The sequence below is a fragment of the Jatropha curcas genome, chromosome 3 (genome assembly GCF_041381405.1).
Source record: "Jatropha curcas cultivar XTBG-Jc1 chromosome 3, XTBG_Jcur_1.0, whole genome shotgun sequence".
Taxonomy (NCBI): Eukaryota; Viridiplantae; Streptophyta; class Magnoliopsida; order Malpighiales; family Euphorbiaceae; genus Jatropha; species Jatropha curcas.
Genome location: NC_143153.1, coordinates 14,232,610 through 14,241,616, shown reverse-complemented (window position 1 = coordinate 14,241,616; position 9,007 = coordinate 14,232,610). Strand labels below are relative to the sequence as shown.

Below are 9,007 nucleotides of genomic sequence, written 5' to 3'. Positions count from 1 at the left end.
GATGGTAAAATAGGTCATTAGAATGATATATGAGGATGTACCGAGGTCAAATTGATGATCTATTTTAGTTAATGAGCTAACAGTTGAATATAAATTGCTATTTCTGGCAGTTGGATACTTGAATTAATTGATTGCTCGATGAATGGGTTGTGTGAGTGATAATCGATAAATGGTTAGTACTTAAATAAGAGGAAAGTCCTATTTATTATTTAGGAAATGCTGCCAGAAGTACTAATAAGATTTAGATTAACTATAGCATATCAATATTTAGCGAGTATACATTAGATTAATTCTTTAATTTCTTATTTAAGAAAAGTCATCTATTTAATGTAGTCTTTCCTTTATATTGGTGTTTTATCTAAAATCATCTGATTTCGTCTATCCTCCTGCTAGTCAAAACCAAATCAAAGCTTGCTTTATCTCTTATCACTGTGAGTAATAATAAATGGTGCATACCACTATCTGCATACATGCATAATTCATTCTATAGTATATAAATACATTCAATACTCAACTCTTATTTTCACATATTAATAAGATATTATTGAAATATAATTATTAATGTCATTATCTATCTAATAAACATAATATTTTAACTATACAATTGTTATATAATCATGTAAACTATGATTATACTCATTGTTGCGTATTGATTATTGACATGATCTGTTATATTGAATGGATTGTTTGAATTACTTGTGATATGATAATCCTATGTCTTGTTTGCATGTGGAATCAGGATGATGTGGGTCACCATGGGGTTGTGAGGGCGGTCTCATACACCATCGGCCATGTAAGGGAGATTGGCGCCTTTGTATGCATCTGATGAAATATGATATGAATGATATGGTAAACTATAGGGTGGTCTCCTATTATTAATGAAAAAAAAAAAGAGGAAATGGAAAATAATGTGAGGAGTGGTTAGGTGAGGAATAGACCGGTTGGCCATGAATGGGGGATCGGCTCCCTGGTGCACACGTATGAGAGGACAGACCATATGTGAGGACGGCTTGTCAGGGGTTTTGTGACGCTACTAACCAATCTCCATTTGATATAATTATTTGAAGATGATATTATGTATGAATGTTGATATGATGACATGTGCTTGACTAGACGAGTGTTCAGGATAATAATTGTGGAAAGCATCCTGTGTGATCATTTGGGTCATGCATTATTTATTGTTATTCAATGAGTTTGTGAAACTCATTCCTCTTCCTTAAATTTTTCTCAGAAGATAGACACTGTGCTGATCCAGATAAGCTCTACTTCCTTCCTCGCAGAGTTATAGTAGTAATTACCAGATTTTGATAATATTTGATATGCAGTACTATGTATAAAAATGCATCTACATATATCCGCAAATAGGGAGTCATATATTACAATTTATCATGCAAGAGTTATTGATGTGTCGATTAATAAACCTGTGAATTTTCTAGTTGACTCTCTAAAAATACGAATGGACCAGTTTGCCCATATTATGGATGATGTTAATGATATAATAAAAAAAAGTTATAGGCCTGAGCTAGTACTGATCCATTCCACGGTTTTGGGTCGTGACACACACACACACATATATATACACACACACACACACAATATAATCAAAACCCAGAGATTTGAAAGTAAATAATTAAAAGAAACAACGAAAAAAATTAAAAAAATCATTGTGAAAGAAAATCATTGATATGGGTATATATAGATAGATATAGATATACAAATATAGATAAGAAAAAAAACTAAAAAGTTTTAAAGTTTAAATTTTAAAAATTTAATAGTTTCAATGTGGTATATATCTATTGAGGATTTTTTTAAAAAAAAATACAAATAAAAAAGAAAAATTCAAAAATTTATTTAAAAAAGAAAAATAGAATGCTAAAAAGGGGAGCGTTATGTTGGCATTTTAAAAATATTTTTTGCTTTTAAATAATATAATATTATATTATATTATATAGATAGATATAGATATAGACATAGAGATAGATAGATAGTACTTTTTTTTAAAATTTTCTTATTCTATCAACAAAAGAAAATATTGACAAAATGAAGCTGTGACATCCCGACCTGGCAAAGCGATCCTATAGGCTAGCTAGGGTAGTGGAATGCGGGACACAGGAATGAATCGAATCATATATCAAAAGGGGAAAACTAATCATTAGAGGCGCCTTTTGGTGGAGTGGCTGGAGAGTTGGAAGAACTCCAGGGTTAAGCGTGCTCACTTAACAGAAATCTCAGGATGGGTGACCTCCTGGAAAGTTTCCCATTTCACCTGCAGGACAAAACCGTGAGGGCGGGTGTATGTGTTGGCCGGATTAGGCCGGGGCACAACCCCGTGGCCAAAGCGGACAATTCCTCTGGTGATTAGAGTCGGGGCGTGACAGTTGGTATCAGAGCCGGACCCCCTCCAGTAGATGTATGGTTCGAGGACGAACCACGCGGAAGCTGGTGGGCCTGTGACATCCCGACCCGGCAAAGCGATCCTACAGGCTAGCTAGGGTAGTGGAATGTGGGACACAGGAATGAATTGAATCATATATCGAAAATGGGGAAACTAATCATTAGAGGCGCCTTTCGGTGGAGTGGCTGGAGAGTTGGAAGAGCTCCAGGGTTAAGCGTGCTCGCTTAACAAAAATCTCAGGATGGGTGACCTCTTGAGAAGTTTCCCATTTCACCTGCGGGACAAAATCGTGAGGGCGGGTGTATGTGTTGGCCGGATTAGACCGGGCACAACCCCGTGGCCAAAGCGAACAATTCCTCTGATGATTAGAGTCGGGGCGTGACAGAAGCAAAATCAATTAACCTATGGTTCAAAATGAAATTTATTGTGTAATATCAATTTACAAAGAAATTATCTAAAATTCAATCAAAATTACACCATATTTAAAGAAAAAAAACATATCCAATCAAATTGAATATATGTCACGACCCATTTCCATGGGCCGGACCGGCACTAGGGCCCAGGTAAGCTTAAGGCCCCCGAGGCCCGTAGTAAGCCTGAAACGCTACAAATTTGCTATCTCAATAAAATTTTAAACATTTACAAATTTCCCTGCTTACAATACACTATAGTTATAATACAGGCTCACAGAATTATTCCATCTATAATAATACACAACTTAAAAGTATACAAGTTCTATAACTGCGGAGTTTACTGACGGATGTATACATATAAGTCTTCGGACAATTATCTATTTAATTGATCAATACTAAAATTAGCGAATTTCTTTTTAACGGCGAAGAGCAGAGTTATAACTGGGATTTAGAAAATGCTACTTCCTGAAAGAATTGAACAAAAGGGATGTGAGTTTATTAATGAATAATAATTATTGCACAACACACACATTCACACATTTGTATAAATATATCAACCTAGTCATCCGACTAGGTATATGCTCACACAGCCAGTCACACAAATGGCATATCACCAGCACTCACAATTATTAACATCTTCATATAATCACATCACGTGGAAATTAGTCAGTGGCGTCACCTAAACCCCCGACGAGCCGTCCTCTCAAACAGCCCATCCTCTCAAACATGTGCACCCGGGGAGCCAATCCCCCATATCTGGCCGACCGGTCTAATCCTCACTTGACCAGTCCTCTCAATATTTTATTTTACATTCTCTCTTTTCTTTTCCATCTCATCAACATCATTTCATCAATTCATCAGGTGCACACGGGGGCGCCGATCTCCCATTTACCCGGCCGACGGTCCAATTTTACAATTCATCATAATCAGGATCCATGCTTTATCGACCGTCCTCACAAACCCATGGTGACCCACTTCATCCCAATTCCACACAAGCAAAGCACAGCAATATCACAACACAATTAATCAAACATTGCAAACAAATGCAGACTTATTATTCAATTGGACATCGTAATGCAATGCACAATTAAACATCCAAAATCAATGCAAATAAATAAATAAATAAATAATAGAATTGACAATAAACAACGATAATAAAATAAATAACAATAATAACAATAATAATGCAAATAAATAACTAAATATATAAATAATGAAATGAATAATAAAGATAATAAATAATTAGAGCACCGGATTTATTATGTACCAAATTATAGAACTAATCTAAATAAACTTATTTATTATGTTGTTAATTAAAATTTAGTTTAATTTCTGTCAAAATTTCGGCAGCACCTCCCCTAAAAATTGGACTATCTACCTGCTCACATATCACAATATCATTATATCTTTATCAATCAAAGCACACAGCCCATCCGTCGGGCAAGCAATCAATTTATTCTCCCTTCCTCCAACTAAGTAACAAAATAATTATTATTTAACCATCTATACAAAACCTTAGCTTTACTTAATACATGATTTCAACATTGATACAAATTAGTTTACTACTAATACAAAAATATTCATAGCTTTACTAAGATTAAACAAATAAGTAAATAAATACGCGATTAAATGAAAATGGTTATTTGTTTAATCTCCACATCCTACTTCTTTAAACTATCCGATCTTATATACCTTCAATAATCATACAAAGTTATGGCTCATATTTCTTTGACCAACATTAACTAGGATCTTATGTAACAACTTAATAATCCGTGAATCACTATCCTCACCAAGCAAGATTATAGGAAACGCCCTATTTAAATTATCTATTAAGCATAACTAAATAGGCATACTTTAACTAATCAATTCTTAGCACGAATTGAATTTATAACTCAATACACTATAGCCTTTGCTACTCATTAAGCAAAATTTAACCAAAATAACTAAACTAGCTGCTGCCTCAACAGTAAATAAAAATTCTTATATATGAACTTAATTAAACCGAAAACTACAATTTCTCTAATCACAAGTTGTTGCCATTTATCCAATTCTTAGCCTATAAATGAAAATTACCTCAATAACACCAAATCACCCACTAAATCAGAAAATTCATGAAATATACTAGAAAAGGTTGAAATTTTATTTACAAAAGACTATAAATGTTCATATATTTTTAAGTTAGTTTCTTATTATTCAATTTAGTCTATTAAATAACTCAATTAAATTCATTAATCAATCAATTAAGTTTTTATATATAAAAATTGAGAATTGAGTCTTAGAACGTACCCATTGGGAATCGGGCGACGATTCCATGATCAGCGCGAAGGGAAGAGGATTCTGTCTCTCGGGGGCCTCGCCGGAGTGTCGCCGGCCGGTAACTGGACAGCCGCCGTCGCCTCCGTGCACGGTGGTCGGAAAAAACGACTTTTGCCCAGAATTTTACAATATATACACCAAAATGTTCGAAATCTCATGGGGACTCCGGATCTGTGTTCAAATTGGACTGACTGTGCCTTAATTGGCCGAAAATTACTTCGACAATGGCTTCGCCACTGCCATTCATGGCAATTCCGTCATCCAGGCTTCATCGCCGGAATCGATGCAGGGAAAACGTCAAGCAAGTGATGCGGAGTCAATTGAGTCCCTCAGTTGCATGTGAAGCAATCGTAAACGGGGTGGATTTCGCCGGAATCGAAGCTGCGTCGCTAAGAGGAAGAGGCTTGCATCGTCGCCGCTGAGGGCCTGATCGGCGTGAAGAAAGACTGGCAACGTGACCGGCGGCATGAGAGGAATCGATCGCCACCCACCATCGTCAGTCTGGTGGCCGGAGACAGAAGGAGAGGGAGAGGAGGGAGTCGCGCCCGCCCGCCAAGAAGGAGAGGAGGAAGGGAAGGAAAAGAAAGAAAAGAAAGGTATGTCGGTTTCTAGGTCATTCCGGTTCGATTCGAACCGGTTTGATCAAATTCAACGATTTGGCTCGATTCTTGCTCAGTTTGCAGGTTTTTCTCTCGGTTTTCGAATTTTTCGTGTGGTTTTCGAAAAATCAGTTTGATTTTAAGGCCCGGTTTGATTTATTTTAATTATGCAGTTCGATTCCATAATATTTTCTCCATTTAGTCAATATTAATAGAATATGAACAATTGTGACATTTGATTTTTTTTTTTTTACGAAAATTAATTTATATATATACATAATAGATTAATTGCTGGACTTCACATCATTATTCGAAAATTTAACTGTTCTCGATTCAAAATTTTCGACATTATATTTGGGCTTGCGCCCAATTCAAAAATTTGGGCTCGAATTGAGACTGTATTACATTTACAGCCCACACGGTCAAAATTCCCGATTTTTAATTAAATAAAAATCCAAAGATTTCAAAAATAAAAATTCAGGGTGTTTCAATCTCTCCCCCTTAAGACAATTCGTCCTCGAATTGGAATCTAGTAGGAGAGAGTAAGAATGGGCACACAGAGAATTCCAAAGCCATAAGAAATTACTTCCAACACCAAGGGCACAGCTCGAGAGTAGATAATATAAACCTAGGAAAGAAAAGAGTCAAGTATTCTAATTGTATTTCTATTGCTAACAATCCTATTTAGTGCCACTTGGCTGAAGTTTACGAGAAACTTAAGCTTATTGTCTAATTCTCCAATTCCTATCTTCAGACAGCTACTGAAATCTCTTTAGAAAATCTCTCTTGAATAAAATCTTACAATAAAACTGGGTTTAACAAGAAAATATATAGTTTTTTTTTTTTATATATATATATTATATTATATAATTTCATATGAAAATTTAAACTTTCACTAGGCATTTCTTCAGGAAAACTTAACACATAGCTTTCAAACACAACAATTGAAATTTAATTCATTTATAATAATAAGAATTAACTTGTCTAATTACATATATTAGTACTAAAACTTTCCTTAATCAAAAGTTCAGAAACCACTACTTTAATACAAAACTTTAAGAAAAAGTCAATCTTGTAACTTTCGTTGTCTATTAGTATCACAGGGCGACTCAAGCTCATTCTCTTGGTTTTTACCTATGCAAGTCCTATTCTTCCTATGATATTCTTATCCTGTACCAGTTCCACTATTCGATGACTCCTGGACTCAAGGATCTCACTGCACTACATAAATATCTTACCTTTACAAAGATTCTCATGTTTTTGACTCAACCATCAACTTTTCTTTAACTTGATCTCTCAAATTACTCTAAAACTTATCACCTAATGGATTTTCATAATAATACATTTCATCCCTCTTAGCTCTTATTGTTAATAACTTTTCATTCCACCAATGTTGCTATTAGTCCATCCTAAGGATATTAAATACTCTTATTAATTATTTTATCCACTTGGTTTCTGTGAACCCCTCCCCAAAATATCATGGGCATATGAATGCATGTGACTAAGGAAGAAATGCACGTGAATGAATGAGTCGCCACCTTGTTTAATTGTTTTAGGGTAAACTAGGAAAAACCCTAAGTGACTCCAATTTTAATTAACCTAGTTACTAGATTAATTAGCCCAATGTCTAAGGCATGGTATGCAAACCCGAGATGGATCCCGAGACTATGTCATGCTGCTAAACTAACCAAAATGAATGAATGTTTGCTTTGCAAGGAAAATGAAGTAATTGGACCAAATGAAATGTTTGAATGAATTCGACTTGCCACTCGGGGTGAAATCCCGAACGTGCCTACGTACTTCCGTTTGAATGGAAGATCAAAGTCAACGTAGTTCGATAGGCCTCTTTTAGAGGGCTTTTGAAGGGGATGCTTAATGCATGAGTGTGTGTATGCTTTGTGCATTTCGTTTAGGCATTTTGCCAAAAGATTGATTGATTTAGGCACTTGGTGCCAAAATGTTGATTTTGAGGCTTTTAGCCAAAAGAATTTAATTTGGGCTTATTCTTGCCAAAAGATTGATTTTTAAGGCATTTGTGCCAAAACGAATTGTTTTAAGGCTTTTAAAGCCAAAATATTGGTTTAGGCAATTAATTTGCCAAATGATGTTAATTGGGCGATTGTCGCCTAAATGGATTGATTTAAGGCAGTTTATTTGCCAAAAAATTGTTTGAAGGCTTTTAGCCAAAGAAATTTAATTTAAGCGATTTGTCGCTACAAAAAGGTTAATCTTCACTTATAGGCAATTTGTTTGCCTAAAGTGATTAATTAAAGGCTTTTAGCCAAATTTTGATTTAAGCGGTTTGTCGCTTAAAAACTGATTAATTCTCACTTGTAGGTAATTTGTTTGCCTAAAGTGATTAATTAAATTGAAATATAGGCAATTTATTGCCATAATAAAAAAAAGTGTTTAATTAGGGCCTTTTAGTCACAATTATTGATTAATTAGACTTAGGCCGAAAACTGTTCGAAATAAAGGCACTTTTACCATAGTTATGGATTAACTAGGCTTTTTTAGCCAATATTGTCGAATTTAAGCTTTAATACCACGATTATTGATTAACCGGGCATTTAAGCTTAATTTTATTTAATTGAGGCAATTTGTTTGCCTTGTGGATGATATGAATGCATTTATGCAGTTATAGAATTAAAGAGGAGTAGAAGAGAAACATGCATGAAATGCTAAAATTAAAAAAGACAGAGTTTAGTTTTGTGTACCTGATTTAGTCGACGGCCACTTCTTAACTCCAGGTTAAGCTCCTCGTTAAGGGAAATTAATTAATTTAATTTAATTTTAATTACCCAAATAACAAAGAAAGAAAGCAATAAAAGCTAAATTAAAATGCAAAAAAGCAGTAAAGAATCGCAAGGAGCGAGAGGGAGAAGGAGCGTCCGTCAACACAGACTGAGTGAGGAAAAAAGGAGGCCCGAGGCCTGTATTTATAGGCGCAAAACGGACTGTTTCCGGTGGCTGGGTCGCCGGATGGACCGCCGGCTCGGCGGCCCGCCCGGCGGCCGGGCCGCCGGCTGAGCCGCCGGATCGGCGGCCCTCCCGGCGGCCGGGCCGCCGGGTCTCAGCGGTCGGGCCGCCGGGTCTCGGCGGCCCGCCCGGCGGCCGGGCCGCCGGTTCGTCGGCGGCCAGCCCGGCGGCTGGGCCGCCGACTCGGCGGCCTTCCCGCAGCCAAGCGCCGGTCTTTCGGCGGCTGGGCCGCCGGGTCGGCGGCCTTCCCGGCGGCTGAGTCGCCGGGATGGGCCGCCGGCTCGGTGGCTGGCTCCGGTGGCTGA

The 9,007-nt window shown here is 36.7% G+C and overlaps 1 long non-coding RNA gene across 1 annotated transcript; it reads right to left on the bottom strand.

Annotated features, from left to right (window-relative positions):
* Positions 1–3,006: 3,006 nt before the first annotated feature.
* LOC149497600 (uncharacterized) lies at positions 3,007–5,199 on the bottom strand. Its single transcript, XR_016320167.1, has 2 exons — positions 5,095–5,199; positions 3,007–3,273 (listed from the first exon to the last, which is right to left on the bottom strand). It is a non-coding gene; the product is annotated as an uncharacterized LOC149497600 (long non-coding RNA).
* Between the last annotated feature and the right edge of the window lie 3,808 nt (positions 5,200–9,007).